This window comes from Bombina bombina, chromosome 6 (assembly GCF_027579735.1).
Source record: "Bombina bombina isolate aBomBom1 chromosome 6, aBomBom1.pri, whole genome shotgun sequence".
Lineage (NCBI taxonomy): Eukaryota > Metazoa > Chordata > Amphibia > Anura > Bombinatoridae > Bombina > Bombina bombina.
This window is the reverse complement of record NC_069504.1, coordinates 1,094,776,126-1,094,795,551: the sequence shown is the minus strand read 5'-3', so window position 1 is coordinate 1,094,795,551 and position 19,426 is coordinate 1,094,776,126. Positions and strand designations below refer to the sequence as shown.

The following is a 19,426-nucleotide window of genomic DNA, read 5'->3' as shown; positions in this document are numbered from 1 at the left end:
AAGGATTGTTTTAAGATCTATTCTGAAGCATCTGAATAAGTTTATTTATGTACCCAGGAATGTGCATGAATGGCACACAGTAAAGGCATAATTTTACCAAGTAGCTGGTATGCCAAATGTTCTTGGTGCAATAGATGACACTCACATAGCACTAAGACCACCATCTTTAAGGGAGGAGCAATATAGGAATCGAGAAAACTTCCATACACTTGAGAATTTGGGCTGTGCATTCAGGATTTCCAAGGTCAGGTCATGATTTTCACATTCTAAAGCAATCAGCATTATTTGCATCATTTGAACGTGGAGACATGCCACATGGTTGGCTATTGGGTGAATATAACATTATTTTCTATTGTAGTAGTGTACCATTGAAATTTGTTTTACGTTTAATTGAACATGTAACCAAGACATTATTTCTTGATAATAGTCATATGCCTCAATATTTACTATTATTGAACATATTTTATTTACATGTCCTTTTCTTACCTGGATATACCTTACAGCAATGAATATCAACAGGTTTAAGATAATTTAGTAATGTGAATCAACTTTTAATTATCTAAAAAAGATTATTCTGTATATGATACATTAAATTTTTCTTTTTTTTTTACCTGTCCATATATATGTAACAATCACCTAGATTACGAGTTTTGCGTTACGGTTTTAACGCTGAAAAAATGGCAATTTCAGCGTAAAAACAGCCATTTCGAGTCTTGTCGGTATAGCTTTACCGCAAGTATTTTAGCCTGTAACGTAACGTAATTCCCACACACACAAAAATTAAGTTTTTGCATGGGATTTCCATAGCGCTGGTATTACAGGTTGTGCAGTGAGTGCTTGCGTTCCAGCCTATACCGACACAATCCATACCGCCATCTGAGAGCAGTAGTTATGGATTTTGCGCAACAAAACTGTTACACAAAACTCATAACTAAACTGTTAAAAAGTACACTAGCACCCATAAACTACCTATTAACCCCTATTCCACCACCCTCCTGCATCGCAAACACTATTTAAAACTTATTAACCCCTAATCTGCTGCTCCCGACATTGCCACCACTAATAAAAGTTATTAACCCCTATTCTGCTGATCCCTGACATCGCCACCACTATAATAAAGTTATTAACCACTATTCCCCACACCCCAACATTGCCAACACTATAATAAAGCTATTAATGCCTATTCCGCCACTCCCCGACATCCCGTCCACTAAATAAAGTTATTAACCCCTAAACCTCTGGTCCACCACATCACCGCCACTAAATAAACCTATTAACCCCTAAACCGCCAGCCCCCCACATCGCAAAAAACTAAAATAATCTTAAAATAATTATAAACTTACCTGTGAAAATAAAAAAACTAAGTTTAAACTAACAATTAACCTAACATAACTATTATACTAAAATTAAAATAACTACCAATTAAATAAACTATATTACATATTTTAAAAAAACTAACACTACTAAAAAAAATTAAGTCTAAAATTACAAAAAATAAAAAATACTAAATTACAAAAAATAACAAACACTAAATTATGAAAAATAACAAACAAAATAAAAACAATTACACCTAATCTAATAGCCCTTTAAAAATAAAAAGCCCCCCAAAATAAAAATAAAAAACCTAGCCTACAATAAACAACCAATAGTACTTAAAAGAGCCCTTTATTAGGCATTGCCCTAAAGAAATCAGCTGTTTTACCTGAAATGCTTAATACTTTTTTTATAATATTTTTTAGGTGACAGTGGTTATCTATGCAGGCCCTGGCTTTTGACCCCAGTCCCATTGACTCACACACATGGAGAAATAACATTTAACGAGTCTCATTGTACCACAAGAAGTGCAATTGAGAGAACATTTGGTGTATTAAAGATGCGTTTTAGAGTATTGGATCGTTCTGGAGGTGACCTTCAATATTCACCTGACAAATGTAATGACATCATTCTTGTTACATGCCTAATGCACAATATAGCCATTTCACAAGTAAACCTAGATGAGGTGTGTCCTGATGATGTTCATGATGATGTATATGTACCACAAGACATATTAAGCAGGCACACTACTAGAGCAGGTGTTCAAAACAGGATTGAAATAATTGAAAGATATTTTTCCTGTAAGTGTATATGTTAATAATCATATTAATTCAGTTATTTTGAAAAAATTATTATCTGTTTCTACTAATTCTAATTTATTATTTCTTTATTTAAGATTTGTATTCTCTTTGAGAGAGAGAGAATACTTATTCATTTCTTAATTTTGTTATTCCCTTGGAGAGAGAGACTACCCTTATTCATTTGTTCCTTTTTTTATTGGCAATAATAACATTATGTTAATAATAAAAAAATAACAATTTTAACTTGTATTTATTCAATTTATTTTTATTATCAGTGTAACCATATTATATTGGCAACATATTAAATACACATTTTTTGTTATTTTCAATATTTTAAAATCCACTCAATTTGAAGAAAAAAGAATAATTAACAAACAAAACATATAATGGTAATCACAACACAGTAACTAAACGTGCAAAATTATTATAAGTGAAATTAATATTTTCATTGATTCTGATCCCTCCTATTCATTATTTCTAACTTTTTATTGTAATTATTACTCTTAAATTCAGAATCTTCTTTAAGTATAGTATTCCTTTTTTTTGTAATTCCAACATTTGTCTAAAAAATTCACTTTGTTCAGTATGAAATGACAAAGTCATGTCTGTAAGTGTTTGGATGTAATTAGTTTGTGCTGGTCCATCTTTTTGTGGTCTTACTTCATCAGGTCTTTCCTCAACAACAGATTCTGTGTCCTTTATATTTTGTGGTGTATTTAATTCAGGTGGAGTTGGTCCGTCTAACTGTGTCTCCTCCTCCTCTTCTGGACAAATTGTATCCCACACTTGTGGTTCCAATGTTATTTCAACCTGTTCTTCTTTTGAATAGCAAAAATGTAATATAAATATCAATTTCAGAAAGAATATATATTCTAAATATAATGTACAAAAAAATGTAACATACCATCAAATAATGACATTGAACTATCAATCATTGTCTGTAGCAATGCGCGAACACCTGTAAATATGATAAAGATAAAATTAGTATATAATTTGTAAATAACATCAAAAAAATGTTAAAGTGTCATAAAACAGGTTAAGATCTGTGCATGTCATGAAAGGGCTATTTAACTTAAAATATTTTGCCTAAAAAATTGTTTCAAATTGCTGGCAAGTATTTTAAAATAATTTTCAAAAATAAGCAAAATGAATTACATAGCTAAGCTGCCTGAAGCAGCCAACTCCACCCTACTTATCAGTGTTTAGACACAGGAATTGTATTTCAACTTAGTTCACAGCTTCTAAGCATGCTCCAGCAGATAATCCCTATGCGCTTTTGCATTCTACCAAAAGAACAATACACATAGATACAGCCATAAAAGGAAATGTGTGGGCGGAGTTAGAGCTTTACAATTCAGAAAGTAAAAAGAAAGGGTTAATGGCGAGGCATGCAGTATACATTTGTAGGTAAAGTAATTAAAGTAAATATTATATTATTTTGTCTCTATCCCAACTTGTTTTATGTCCCTTTAGTAATCCATAGATAGAATAAAAGATATGTAATATTTACATTACAAATAGTATTCATTTATTTAAAATACACCTTTAATTAAGAACAAACGTATAATTTGTATTGCAGAGCAAATGATCAAATCGATACAATCTATAATAAACAATTTCCTTTATACCAGAAAACTCCATATAAAATTAGAGCAATGGTCACAATAACATTTTTATATAACTGATGTCACACTGTTGTTACTGTGAAAATGTTTGCAATATAGCTGGCAACAATTAAAATACAGTCATGCTTCTAAAAAAAAAATGCGGATTACTCAATTTATCTTCTGTATCTCATATAAATGTATACTATCTTAAAAAACACCTGGATATGAGACAGATTGTTTTTTTTTTAAATATAATTTTCTTCAATATTAAATTTAGTGGTAGTCTAATCTGTGAAAAGAGTAGAGGCCTTAACAATATTATTGTCTCCTTTTGATTAAACGGTCTTGAAACCCACACTTGTTCTTTCATGATTTAGAAAGAGCATGCAATTTTAAAGAACTTTCCAATTGAATTATATTATCTAATTTGCTTCATTCTCTTGATATCTTTTGTTCGAAAGCATAACTAGATAGGGTAATTATCTGCGGATTGGTGGCTGCACATAGATGCCTCGTGTGATTGGCTCACCCTGTGCATTGCTATTTCTTCAACAAAGGATATGTGAAGATTGAAGCAAATTAAATAATATAATTAAAAAGGAAAGTTGTTTAACAGATTCTCTATCTAAATCATGAACAAAAGATTTTGCTTTTCATGTCCCTTTAAGTGCAAACTGTTCCTTTAAAACAGGGTGATCATGAAAAATAAATATGTCCGGGTTAATATACAAAACATTTAAACAGCCCTGACATCTGTATTTTTCATATTTGTCCCTTTTTAGAGCGGCAATATTGTCATCCTTATTTATAATTGGTAATAAATTATTATCTACATACTCTAACAAATACATACGGCTAGATTTAGAGTTTTGTCGGTAACGACCCGCGTAGCTAACGCTGGCTTTTTTCTGGCCGCACCTTTAAAATAACTCTGGTATTGAGAGTCCACATAATGGCTGCGTTAGGCTCCAAAAAAGGAGCGTAGAGCATATTTAACGCCACTGCAACTCTCGATACCAGAGTTGCTTACGGAAGCGGCCAGCTTAAAAAACGTGCTCGTGCACGATTCCCCCATAGAAAACAATGGGGCTTTTTGAGCTAAAAAAAAAACCTAACACCTGCAAAAAAGCTGCGTTCAGCTCCTAACGCAGCCCCATTGTTGTCTATGGGGAAACACTTCCTACGTCTGCACCTAACACTCTAACATATACCCTGAGTCTAAACACCCCTAACCTTACACTTATTAACCCCTAATCTTCCGCCCCCACTATCGCTGACCCCTGCATATTATTATTAACCCCTAATCTGCCGCTCCGTAAACCGCCGCTACTTACATTATCCCTATGTACCCCTAATCTGCTGCCCCCAACACCGCCGACCCCTATATTATATTTATTAACCCCTAATCTGCCCCCCACAACGTCGCCTCCACCTGCCTACACTTATTAACCCCTAATCTGCCGAACGGACCGCACCGCTATTATAATAAAGTTATTAACCCCTAATCCGCTTCACTAACCCTATAATAAATAGTATTAACCCCTAATCTGCCCTCCCTAACATCGCCGACACCTAACTTCAAACATTAACCCCTAATCTGCCGACTGGAGCTCACCGCTATTCTAATAAATTTATTAACCCCTAAAGCTAAGTCTAACCCTAACACTAACACCCCCCTAAGTTAAATATAATTTAAATCTAACGAAATTAATTAACTCTTATTAAATAAATTATTCCTATTTAAAGCTAAATACTTACCTGTAAAATAAATCCTAATATAGCTACAATATAAATTATAATTATATTATAGCTATTTTAGGATTTATATTTATTTTACAGGTAACTTTGTATTTATTTTAACCAGGTACAATAGCTATTAAATAGTTAATAACTATTTAATAGCTAAAATAGTTAAAATAATTACAAATTTACCTGTAAAATAAATCCTAACCTAAGTTACAATTAAACCTAACACTACACTATCAATAAATAAATTAAATAAAATACCTACAATTACACCTAACACTACACTATCAATAAATGAATTAAATACAATATCTACAAATAAATACAATTAAATAAACTAACTAAAGTACAAAAAATAAAAAAGAACTAAGTTACAAAAAATAAAAAAATATTTACAAACATCAGAAAAATATTACAACAATTTTAAACTAATTACACCTACTCTAAGCCCCCTAATAAAATAACAAAGACCCCCAAAATAAAAAAATGCCCTACCCTATTCTAAATTACTAAAGTTCAAAGCTCTTTTACCTTACCAGCCCTGAACAGGGCCTTTTGCGGGGCATGCCCCAAAGAATTCAGCTCTTTTGCCTGTAAAAAAAACACATACAATACCCCCCCCAACATTACAACCCACCACCCACATACCCCTAATCTAACCCAAACCCCCCTTAAATAAACCTAACACTAAGACCCTGAAGATCTTCCTACCTTATCTTCGCCATACCAGCTTCACCGATCGATCCAGAAGAGCTCCTCCGATGTCCCGATCCAAGCCCAAGCAGGGGGCTGAAGATGTCCATAATTCGGCTGAAGTCTTCATCCAAGCGGGAGCTGAAGAGGTCCATGATCCGGCTGAAGTCATCATCCAAGTGGGAGCTGAAGAGGTCCATGAACCGGCTGAAGTCTTCTATCAACGGCATCTTCAATCTTCTTTCTTCCGGATCCATCTTGTAGACCTCCGACGTGGAACATCCTGCTGGCCCGACGGACTACCGACAAATGAAGGCTCCTTTAAGGGACATCATCCAAGATGGCGTCCCTCGAATTCCGATTGGCTGATAGGATTCTATCAGCCAATCGGAATTAAGTTAGGAAAATTCTGATTGGCTGATGGAATCAGCCAATCAGAATCAAGTTCAATCCGATTGGCTGATCCGATCAGCCAATCAGATTGAGCTCACATTCTATTGGCTGATCGGAACAGCCAATAGAATGCGAGCTCAATCTGATTGGCTGATCGGATCAGCCAATCGGATTGAACTTGATTCTGATTGGCTGATTCCATCAGCCAATCAGAATTTTCCTAACTTAATTCCGATTGGCTGATAGAATCCTATCAGCCAATCGGAATTCGAGGGACGCCATCTTGGATGACGTCCCTTAAAGGAGCCTTCATTCGTCGGTAGTCCGTCGGTCCAGCAGGATGTTCCGCGTCGGAGGTCTACAAGATGGATCCGGAAGAAAGAAGATTGAAGATGCCGTTGATAGAAGACTTCAGCCGGATCATGGACCTCTTCAGCTCCCGCTTGGATGATGACTTCAGCCGGATCATGGACCTCTTCAGCTCCCGCTTGGATGAAGACTTCAGCCGGATCATGGACATCTTCAGCCCCCTGCTTGGGCTTGGATCAGGACATCGGAGGAGCTCTTCTGGATCGATCGGTGAACCTGGTATGGTGAAGATAAGGTAGGAAGATCTTCAGGGGCTTAGTGTTAGGTTTATTTAAGGGGGGTTTGGGTTAGATTAGGGGTATGTGGGTGGTGGGTTGTAATGTTGGGGGGGGGGGGGTATTGTATGTGTTTTTTTTACAGGCAAAAGAGCTGAATTCTTTGGGGCATGCCCCGCAAAGGGCCCTGTTCAGGGCTGGTAAGGTAAAAGAGCTTTGAACTTTAGTAATTTAGAATAGGGTAGGGCATTTTTTTATTTTGGGGGTCTTTGTTATTTTATTAGGGGGCTTAGAGTAGGTGTAATTAGTTTAAAATTGTTGTAATATTTTTCTGATGTTTGTAAATATTTTTTTATTTTTTGTAACTTAGTTCTTATTTTTTGTACTTTAATTAGTTTATTTCATTGTATTTATTTGTAGATATTGTATTTAATTAATGTATTGATAGTGTAGTGTTAGGTTTAATTGTAGGTAATTGTAGGTATTTTATTTAATTAATTTATTGATAGTGTAGTGTTAGGTTTAATTGTATCTTAGGTTAGGATTTATTTTACAGGTAATTTTGTAATTATTTTAACTATTTTAGCTATTGTACCTGGTTAAAATAAATACAAAGTTATCTTTAAAATAAATATAAATCCTAAAATAGCTATAATATAATTATAATTTATATTGTAGCTATATTAGGATTTATTTTACAGGTAAGTATTTAGCTTTAAATAGGAATAATTTATTTAATAAGAGTTAATTTATTTAGTTAGATTTAAATTATATTTAACTTAGGGGGGTGTTAGTGTTAGGGCTAGACTTAGCTTTAGGGGTTAATACATTTATTAGAATAGCGGTGAGCTCCAGTCGGCAGATTAGGGTTTAATGTTTGAAGTTAGGTGTCGGCGATGTTAGGGAGAGCAGATTAGGGGTTAATACTATTTATTATAGGGTTAGTCAGGCGGATTAGGGGTTAATAACTTTATTATAATAGCGGTGCTGTCCACTCGGCAGATTAGGGGTTAATAAGTGTAGGCAGGTGGAGGCGACATTGTGGGGGGCAGATTAGGGGTTAATAAATATAATATAGGGGTCGGCGGTGTTAGGGGCAGCAGATTAGGGGTACATAAGTATAACGTAGGTGGCGGTCGGCAGATTAGGGGTTAATTATTGTAGGTAGCTGGCGGCGACGTTGTGGGGGCAGATTAGGGGTTAATAAATATAATATAGGGGTCGGCTGTGTTAGGGGCAGCAGATTAGGGGTACATAAGTATAACGTAGGTTGCGGTCGGCAGATTAGGGGTTAATTATTGTAGGTAGCTGGCGGCGACGTTGTGGGGGGCAGGTTAGGGGTTAATAAATATAATATAGGGGTCGGCGGTGTTAGGGGCAGCAGATTAGGGGTACATAAGTATAACGTAGGTGGCGGTCGGCAGATTAGGGGTTAAAAATATTGAATCGAGTGGCGGTGATGTGGGGGGACCTCGGTTTAGGGGTACATAGGTAATTTATGGGTGTTAGTGTACTTTAGAGCACAGTAGTTAAGAGCTTTATGAACCGGCGTTAGCCCAGAAAGCTCTTAACTACTGACTTTTTTCTGCGGCTGGAGTTTTGTCGTTAGAATTCTAACGCTCACTTCAGCCACGACTCTAAATACCGGAGTTAGAAAGATCCCATTGAAAAGATAGGATACGCAATTGACGTAATGGGATCTGCGGTATGGAAAAGTCGCGGCTGAAAAGTGAGCGTTAGACCCTTTTTTGACTGACTCCAAATACCGGCGGTAGCCTAAAACCAGCGTTAGGAGCCTCTAACGCTGGTTTTCACGGCTACCGCCAAACTCCAAATCTAGGCCATAATGATTATAGTATGAATTGAAGATGAACTTCTCTGTGTGTGATTTCATGAAAAGTGGGTGGTTGTGGCTCCTGTGAGGTATTTTCATAAGCAAAAGGTTGATCCTCCTGTAATTGTACCTCATCTTCGTCACATACCTCATCATGTTGCTTGAATACAATCATTTTAAACATTTAAAATTAACAAATTATATTTGTAAAAAAATAAATATAACAAAATAAAAAGTAATGTAAAAGAGTAATTTACCTCTGAAGTCCATTGTATCTGATGGAACAATAATGTATCAGTTTGTTTTTTAAAAGATTTAAATAATGTTACATTTCATGTTTGGTAACAGAAGAATGAGAATACAAAGTATATATATTTGTAAAAAATATATAGGCACTAAGGGAGGCGCTAAAAAGCCAAAGGTATCAAACACTTATACAGTTATTAAAAACACATAAGCAAACAGTAGCACATGTAAAAGGGACGTCTCCCCAAGAAATACAATACTAAATAAAAAATAAAAACTTGAAATACTAAAAAATCTAATACAATTGATAAAACTTCCACAGATCTAAAAATCATACACTATATGTATAGAGCAGTCCTAATCAGTTCGTTATAATAGGGTCAGATAGAAATGTCTTTTCTCCATACAAAAAGCAACTGAGTGTAGTCAGCGTTTCATTAATCAAATACCACCAAGCTGCCAAATTAAATTGAACAATAACTGCCAAACAGTGTACCTAGAAATTATACACTTTCTATTCCAAAGTTCTCTTACTGTGTAAGATATCACTTAGCAAAACATTCAGCCGTGTACTTTACCAGATCCTTATCCGTGAGGTAAAAGTCTTTCCCCCTCGCCCGGTATTCACCTCGAGCGGGGCTAACTGAAACTTTTCGGCGTCTGACGTCACTGAAAGATGTTCCGGTTAGGAGAAGAAGCCGATTCCTGCGCTTACTTCTATGCCCTGTAGTCACGGTCCTCTCAGATGAGCCCTGCACTTAGTGCTTATAGCACGCAAGGGATTGGATACTGGGCAATGTGATGGATATCCCAGAATTTCTGCCAAACACAAGTCCCACAGATGATATGCTCCTAACTTTTAAAATTGTGATATTGCATTGTCTTGTTATCTTGCATTTGTTGATTATGCAAATATACTGCAAATATTTATTATAATATATGACTACATACATACAGGTGCTAGGTGCTATATAACAAGCTGAAGTTGTTCTGTGTCTTGTAATATTGACTTTAACTTTAGAAAATGTGTGACTTGATCTATAGAAACTGATTTACATCATCATTGTGGTTAGTATCTAAATGTGTCTAAAATCAGACAGAATTAGGATTACCATTTTGTAATCTTGTAATAATACATTATCTGATTGATTCAATTAAGATTTGTCTTTCTTTTAAAATAGACAATGTAAGTTATTTGCAATTGTATTAAAAAAGATTTAGACACAGTATTAACTTATTAACAATAATACATTTTTATAAAAAAAAATTTGTTCTATTTTTTAGTCAGAAACAGAAGAGCTCCAAGGTACCTATGCCCCATAAATATAAGTTCATCAAGCTCTGGAGGTGAAGCTAATACCGGCAGTGTTCATGGACAAGAAGATTGTTAGAACAGGTATTATATAATTTGTAGAAAATTAATATTAGGTTGAAAATGATATGATTATGATTTTTTTAATAATTAGAAGACATAGGAGGCCACATCGTTGGGCAAGGCCCTTGAATATCATTAACGATGAATCTAATGGTAATGAAAGGTTTGTAGAATGTTGTCACAGAAATAAAAACAACAACACTGCCAACACACACGACGCGTTTCGCCCTCCTATGGGCTTTATCAAGATAAATCTAGATAAAGATAATTCTTCTCCTAAATAGGAGCATATCATCTGTAGGACTTGTGTTTGGCAGAAATTCTGGGATATCCATCACATTGCCCAGTATCCAATCCCTTGCGTGCTATAAGCACTAAGTGCAGGGCTCATCTGAGAGGACCGTGACTACAGGGCATAGAAGTAAGTGCAGGAATCGGCTTCTTCTCCTAACCGGAACATCTTTCAGTGACGTCAGACGCCGAAAAGTTTCAGTCAGCCCCGCTCGAGGTGAATACCGGGCGAGGGGGAAAGACTTTTACCTCACGGATAAGGATCTGGTAAAGTACACGGCTGAATGTTTTGCTAAGTGATATCTTACACAGTAAGAGAACTTTGGAATAGAAAGTGTATAATTTCTAGGTACACTGTTTGGCAGTTATTGTTCAATTCAATTTGGCAGCTTGGTGGTATTTGATTAATGAAACGCTGACTACACTCAGTTGCTTTTTGTATGGAGAAAAGACATTTCTATCTGACCAAATTATAACAAACTGATTAGGACTGCTCTATACATATAGTGTATGATTTTTAGATCTGTGGAAGTTTTATCAATTGTATTAGATTTTTTAGTATTTCAAGTTTTTATTTTTTATTTAGTATTGTATTTCTTGGGGAGACGTCCCTTTTACATGTGCTACTGTTTGCTTATGTGTTTTTAATAACTGTATAAGTGTTTGATACCTTTGGCTTTTTAGCGCCTCCCTTAGTGCCTATATATTTTTTTATCTTATTTTAGACAACTGTAGGGATATTTGTCTTTTTAAGGGGGTGTTTGGTTATCTGTTTGGCCTAGCGCACCTATCTCTCCTTTTTATCTATATATATTTGTACTAAAGTTATTGAACAACCTTAAACATCAATATATTAAAGAAATTGCAACTAATAGTGCATTTTTTAGTCTATTGCGCTATTTCTCTAAATTGTGCACTTTTAATTCATAATTAGTTCCGTTAGTTGGTACAGTGTGTAGCAGAGATAGATAATAGAAAAATGACTCGTTCCAAAAAATTCTCAATTTGAGAGTAATTCATAATATCCTATACTATGGAAAAATATTTTACAAAACATAGAAAGGGTATATTCACTTTGGAGCAGTACAGAAAAAACATGATTTTATGTGAGATGGTGCGTCGAGTAAGGCGTGTTCTCTGGACAACCTCAAACCAGAAAACAGTGTCTGAAAAGATGCAACAATCTGTACAATGGAAACGCAGGACTCTGATCAGGACTTACCTGAGAAAATGTAAGCATTATTCTAATTTAATATTTTTATTTATATGATGAACAACGTAAGCATTCTAAAAATAATGTACAAAGTGACACTATTATTTTCACTTACATTGTTTCTCTAAAACTAGAAAAATTGTTTTTAAAGGGACACTCAACTCAAAATTTAAACTTTCATTATTCTGATTGAGCATGCAATTTTAAACAACTTTCCAATGTACTTCCATTAACAAAATGTGCACAGTCTTTTTATATTTAAACTTTTTGAGACACCAGCACCTACTGAGCATGTGCAAGAATTCAAGCGTGTATGCATTTGTGATTGGCTGATGTCTGTCACATGTTACGTGTATGCATTTGTGATTGGCAGATGGCAGTCACATGGTACAGGGGGAGTGGAAATAGACATAACTTTTAAAATTGTGATATTGCATTGTCTTGTTATCTTGCATTTGTTGATTATGCAAATATACTGCAAATATTTATTATAATGTATGACTACATACATACAAGTGCTAGGTGCTATATAACAAGCTGAAGTTGTTCTGTGTCTTGTAATATTGACTTTAACTTTAGAAAATGTGTGACTTGATCTATAGAAACTGATTTACATCATCATTGTGGTTAGTATCTAAAGGTGTCTAAAATCAGACAGAATTAGGATTACCATTTTGTAATCTTGTAATAATACATTATCTGATTGATTCAATTAAGATTTGTCTTTCTTTTAAAATAGACAATGTAAGTTATTTGCAATTGTATTAAAAAAGATTTAGACACAGTATTAACTTATTAACAATAATACATTTTTATAAAAAAAAAAAATTGTTCTATTTTTTAGTCAGAAACAGAAGAGCTCCAAGGTACCTATGCCCCATAAATATGAGTTCATCAAGCTCTGGAGGTGAAGCTAATACCGGCAGTGTTCATGGACAAGAAGATTGTTAGAACAGGTATTATATAATTCGTAGAAAATTAATATTAGGTTGAAAATGATATGATTATGATTTTTTTAATAATTAGAAGACATAGGAGGCCACATCGTTGGGCAAGGCCCTTGAATATCATTAACGATGAATCTAATGGTAATGAAAGGTTTGAACAAGATGTTCAATTACCAGCAATTCAAGGTATACTTTTCACTTTTTCAAATATAAGAATTTTAATTTAGTCTGTTTATATTTATTCAAATTTTATATTGCAATTTATAAACGTAGTTGAATTTAGATGTACGTTACGAATTTATTATATTGTGGAAGAATTATTAGCCACAATATTATTAATATTAGTTAGTGTTTCCTATTTATGATCTTAGAAAAAGTAAGTGTAAAACCCGAATTTCTGAAAAAGTTGGGACAGTATGGAGAATACAATAAAACAAACAAAAAGAGTCATTTGAAAATTCAGTTCACTCTGTACTATATTGAAAACACTATCACCAAGATTACGAGTTTTGCGGTAACAGGGGTGCGTTGCTAACGAGCATTTTTTTTAACGCTCCCTTAAGACAACGCTGGTATTACTGGGTTTTTTAAACCTGGCATTAGCAGCAAAAAGGTGAGCGTAGAGCAAAATTTAGCTCCACATCTAACCTCAATACCAGCGTTGCTTAAGTCAGCGGTGAGCTGGCTGAACGTGCTGGTGCACGATTTCCCCATAGGAAACAATGGGACTGAGCCGGCTGAAAAAAAACTAACACCTGCAAAAAAGCAGCGTTCAGCTCCTAGCGCAGCCCCATTGATTCCTATGGGGAAATACTTTTATCTCTACACCTAACACCCTAACATGAACCCAGAGTCTAAACACCCCTAATCTTATACTTATTAACCCCTAATCTGCCGCCCCCGACATAATCGCCACCTGCATAATATTATTAACCCCTAATCTGCCGCTCCGGACACCATCGCCACCTACATTATACTAATGAACCCCTAATCTGCTGTCCCCAACATCGCCGAACCCTACATTATATTTATTAACCCCTAATCTGCCCCCCCAACGTCGCCGCAACTATATTAAATGTATTAACCCCTAATCTGCCGCCGCCAACGTGGTCGCCACTATAATAAAGTTATTAACCCCTAAAGTCTAACTATAACACCCCCCTAATTTAAATATAATTTAAATAAATCTAAATAAAATAACTACAATTAAATAAATTATTCCTATTTAAAACTAAATACTTACCTATAAAATAAACCCTAAGCTAGTTACAATATAACTTATAGTTACATTGTAGCTATTTTAGGATTTATATTTATTTAACAGGCAACTTTGTATTTATTTTAACTAGGTACAATAGTTATTAAATAGTTATTAACTATTTAATAGATACCTAGTTAAAATAAGTACAAATTTACCTGTAAAATAAATCCTAACCTAAATTACAATTACACCTAACACTACACTATCATAAAATTAATTACATAAACTAACTACAATTAACTACAATTAAATTAAATAAACTAAAGTACGAAAAACAACAAACACTAAATTACAGAAAATAAAAAATAATTACAAGAATTTTAAATGAATTACACCTAATCTAATCCCCCTAATAAAATAAAAAAGCCCCCCAAAATAATAAAATTCCCTACCCTATACTAAATTGCAAATAGCCCTTAAAAAGGCCTTTTGCAGGGGCATTGCCCCAAATTAATCAGCTCTTTTACCTGTAAAAAAAAATACAATACCCCCCCAACATTAAAACCCACCATCCACACACCCAAACCTACTCTAAAACCCACCCAATCCCCCCTTAAAATAACCTAACACTACCCCCTTGAAGATCACCCTACCTTGAGACGTCTTCACCCAGCCAAGCACAAGTGGACCTCCAGAGAGGCAGAAGTCTTCATCCGATCCTGCCAGAAGAGGACCTCCAGACAGCAGAAGGCTTCATCCAGGTGGCATCTTCTATCTTCATCCATCCGGAGCGGAGCGGGTCCATCTTCAATCCAGCCGACGCGGAGCATCCTCTTCAGACCAAGTCCAAGCGAAGAATGAGGGTTTCTTTAAATGATGTCATCCAAGATGGCGTCCCTTGAATTCCGATTGGCTGATAGGATTCTATCAGCCAATCGGCATTAAGGTAGGAAAAATCCTATTTGCTGATCCAATCAGCAAATAGGATTGAGCTCGCATTCTATTTATTTATTATTTTGGGGGGCTTTTTTATTTTATTAGGGGGATTAGATTAGGTGTAATTAGTTTTAAAAAATTGTAATTATTTTTTATTTTCTGTAATTTAGTGTTTGTTGTTTTTCGTACTTTAGTTTATTTAATTTATTTGTAGTTAATTGTAGTTAGTTTATGTAATTAATTTAATTATAGTGTAGTGTTAGGTGTAATTGTAACTTAGATTAGGATTTATTTTACAGGTAAATTTGTACTTATTTTAACTAGGTAGTTATTAAATAGTTAATAACTATTTAATAAGTACAGGTAAATTTGTACTTATTTTAACTAGGTAGTTATTAAATAGTTAATAACTATTTAATAACTATTGTACCTAGTTAAAATAAATACAAAGTTGCCTGTAAAATAAATATAAATCCTAAGATAGCTACAAATGTAACTATTAGTTATATTGTAGCTAGTTTAGGGTTTATTTTACAGGTAAGTATTTAGTTTTAAATAGGATTAATTTATTTAATTGTAGTAATTTTATTTCATTTTATTTAAATTATATTTAAGTTAGGGGGGTTAGACTTAGGGTTAGACTTAGGTTTAGGGGTTAATAAATTTAATATAGTAGCGGCGAAGTTGGGGGCGACAGATATGGGGTTAATAAATGTAGATAGGTGTCGGCGATGTTAGGGACGGCAGATTAGGGGTTAATAAAATTCAACTAGTGTTTGCGAGGCGGGAGTGCAGCAGTTTAGGGGTTAATATATTTATAACAGTGGTGGCGATGTCCGGTCGGCAGATTAGGGTTTAAAAACTTTATTTAAGTGTTTGCGATGTGGGGAGGGGCTTTGGTTTAGGGGTTAATAGGTAGTTTATGAGTGTTAGTGTACTTTTAAGCACTTTAGTTAAGAGTTTTATGTTATGGCGTTAGCCCATAAAACTCTTAACTACTGACTTTGAAATGCGGTAGGAGTCTTGACAGGAGAGGGTCTACCGCTCACTTCGTTCAAGACTCGTAATACCGGCGTTAGGCAAATCCCATTAAAAAGATAGGATACACAATTTACATAAGGGGATTTGCGGTAAGCTCGAGTCGCGGAAGAAAAGTGAGCGGTACACCTGTACCTGTCTGACTCGTAATACCAGCGGGTGTTAAAAAGCAGCGTTGGGACCTCTCAATGCTGCTTTTTAAGGCTAACGCAAGACTCGGAATCTAGCCGACTGTTTTTCTACACATTAAATACACTAATATTGAAAAATATGTGCCTCAAAAAAAGCACAAAAATAAGCTAAAAATAACTAAAAAATACCTATTTTTTACTTATAAAGGTGTTTCTATAGCTATTTATACTTATGTCAATGATAAATTAAGCACATTTTATGTTTTGACAGGAGAAATGTTTCATTGATTCACTTCAGCTTGCATTTGGAAAAGCGCAAAAAACCTTCCATTTTTATGATAAATTTGAGCGCACCAGTGCGCCTCTCTAAAGGCGAGCTGTGGCAAATGCATAGGAGAATAGAAAGGAGAATTGTCCAAGCGCTTGATAAATCTTGTTCCATGTGTTAGGAAGTTGGTGCCGAGCAGAGCACACAAGGATGTATTTAGTCGTATACAGTTTATATTTTTTATACTGTAAATGTAATCATTTCGTGAATGGGCTTCATTTGCTGCCAGGCACGCTACGCAGTTTCATTAGTCACACTTCTCTAAAGGGGACATTGTTGTCACATTGCAAACATGCAGACACATGATTATAAAACAGTTTTCTGTCTATAACACTGGGTATGTCTATGAGTGTAGTTACTGTCATTTAGTGATGGTTCTTTGTTTTTAAGGTCATTAAAGGGTAGTTCAAGCTTTTTCACAATAATATCAAATAACGTGTGTTCAAACAAAATGTACTTTGTCTGTGGTTACAATGAATTAAATACATAGACACATATTTAGTTAAAGGGGAATTAAAATCATATTTTCTCTGTTGCATCTAAAATTTTAAATGTTTTTGTATACAGGTATTCCTGTGCTGAAAAATAAATACTTTATTTTTTGCTTGAGGGTGTGTGGAGTCTAATTATCTAAGGTTGGGTGACAAAACATGCAATTTATATAAAAGGGGCAGTAAAGTCAAAATCAAACTTCAGAAATAGAATGTTATTTTAAACAATTTAAATTCTGTTTTCTAATTTGCTTTGTTCTTTGGTGTCCTTTGTTGAAAGGCATGCCTAGGTAGACTCAGGAGCAGCACTGCACTACTGGGAGCTAGCTGGTCATTGGTGGCTGCACATATATGCCTTTTGTCATTGGCTCATCAGATGTAATCAGCTAGATCCCAGTAATTCATTGTTTCTACTTTAACAAAGATTACCTTTGCCAAGAAAATGAAATAACAATTTGGGTATCATATCCCTTTAAATTCAGAATAAATTAAACAGCTTTAACTTAACCTTTCTCGTGCAAACAAATATTTGAACACATTGGAAGTGTTCTATCATACAAATAATAGGTTTTTGGATATAACAAATATTTTTTGCATCTAAAGCATGTTATAATGATTACAGATTACAAATTTGCATGAGCATTGTTATGCTGCATTATAGCAATCTCCAGGTAAATGTTACAAACATTTGTTTCATTTTTCTACAGTCTCACATTGTGGACTAGTTTACGAGTGGCAAGATAACACTTGTGCACGAGTGATAACAAAACTTATGCTTACCTGATAAATTTCTTTCTTTCCGGATATGGAGAGTCCACTACGTCATTCCAATTACTAGTGGGAAAATCACTCATGGCCAGCAGGAGGAGGCAAAGAGCACCACAGCAAAGCTGTTAAGTGTCACTCACCTACCCATAATCCCCAGTCATTCGACCAAAGGGAAATGGAAAAAGGAAATAGAGGTGCCGGAGATTTAGTCAAAAATAACTGTCTTAATTAATGGTGGGGTAGTGGACTCTCCATATTCGGAAAGAAAGAAATTTATCAGGTAAGCATACATTTTTTTACTTTCCTAATATATGGAGAGTCTACGACATCATTCCAATTACTAGTGGGAACCAATACCCAAGCTAGAGGACACGGAATGAATAGGGAGGGAGAACAAGATAGGCAGACCTAAACAGAAGACACCTCCGATTGAATTTGGAAAATTTGGAAAAAGTATGCAGAGAGGACCAAGTTGCAGTCTTGCAAATCTGTTCCACAGAAGCTTCATTTTTGAAAGCCCAAGAAGAGGAGAAAGCCCTAGTGGAATGAGATGTAATTCTCTCAGGAGGCTGCTGACCCGCAGTCTTATAAGCAAAATGAATTATACTTCTCAACCAGAGGGAAAGAGAAGTAGCAGTAGCCTTCTGACCCTTACGCTTTCCAGAGAAACAAACAAACAGGGCAGAAGACTGGCAAAAACCCATAGTCGCCTGTAGGTAGAATTTTAGAGCATGCACCACATCCAAGTGCAGACATTCCTTATGAGAAGAAGGATTGGGACAGAGAGAAGGAACAACAATTTCCTGATTAATATTTCTATCCAAAACCACTTTAGGGAGAAAACCCAATTTAGTACGAAGAACCGCCTTATCTGCATGAAATATAAGGTAAGGTGAATCACACTGCAAAGCCGAGAGTTCGCAAACTCTCCTAGCAGAAAAGATAGCAATAAGAAACTAAACCTTCCAAGATAGCAACTTAATATATATGGAATGCATTGGCTCAAACGGAGCCTCCTCCAAATTTTAAGGACAAGGTTAAGGCTCCTAGGAGGAGCAACAGGTTTAAACACAGGCCTGATTCTGACCAGGGCCTGACAAAAAGATTGAACACCTGGCACCTCTGCCAGACGTTTATGTAAAAGAAGAGATAAGGCAGAAATCTGACCCTTCAGAGAACTGACTGACAACCCTTTCTCCAGGCCTTCCCGGAGAAAGGATAAAATTCTAGGGCCTAGATTTAGAGTTCGGCGGTAGCCGTCAAAACCAGCGTTAGAGGCTCCTAACGCTGGTTTTGGGCGCCCGCTGGTATTTGGAGTCAGTGATTAAAGGGTCTAACGCTCACTTTACAGCCGCGACTTTTCCATACCGCAGATCCCCCTACGCCATTTGCGTAGCCTATCTTTTCAATGGGATCTTCCTAACGCCGGTATTTAGAGTCGTTTCTGCAGTGAGCGTTAGAGCTCTAACGACAAGATTCCAGCCGCCTGA

General features: G+C 35.3%; 1 long non-coding RNA gene across 1 annotated transcript in view; it reads right to left on the bottom strand.

Annotated features, from left to right (window-relative positions):
• Positions 1 to 2,828: 2,828 nt before the first annotated feature.
• The window catches only part of LOC128662466 (uncharacterized), a 285,835-nt gene continuing 269,237 nt past the window's right edge, over positions 2,829 to 19,426 (bottom strand). Inside the window, exons 2-3 of the long non-coding RNA XR_008402785.1 lie at positions 3,019 to 3,072; positions 2,829 to 2,929 (exon numbers count right to left, since the gene is read on the bottom strand). This is a non-coding gene — a long non-coding RNA (uncharacterized LOC128662466). The remainder of the gene's footprint in view (positions 2,930 to 3,018; positions 3,073 to 19,426) is intronic.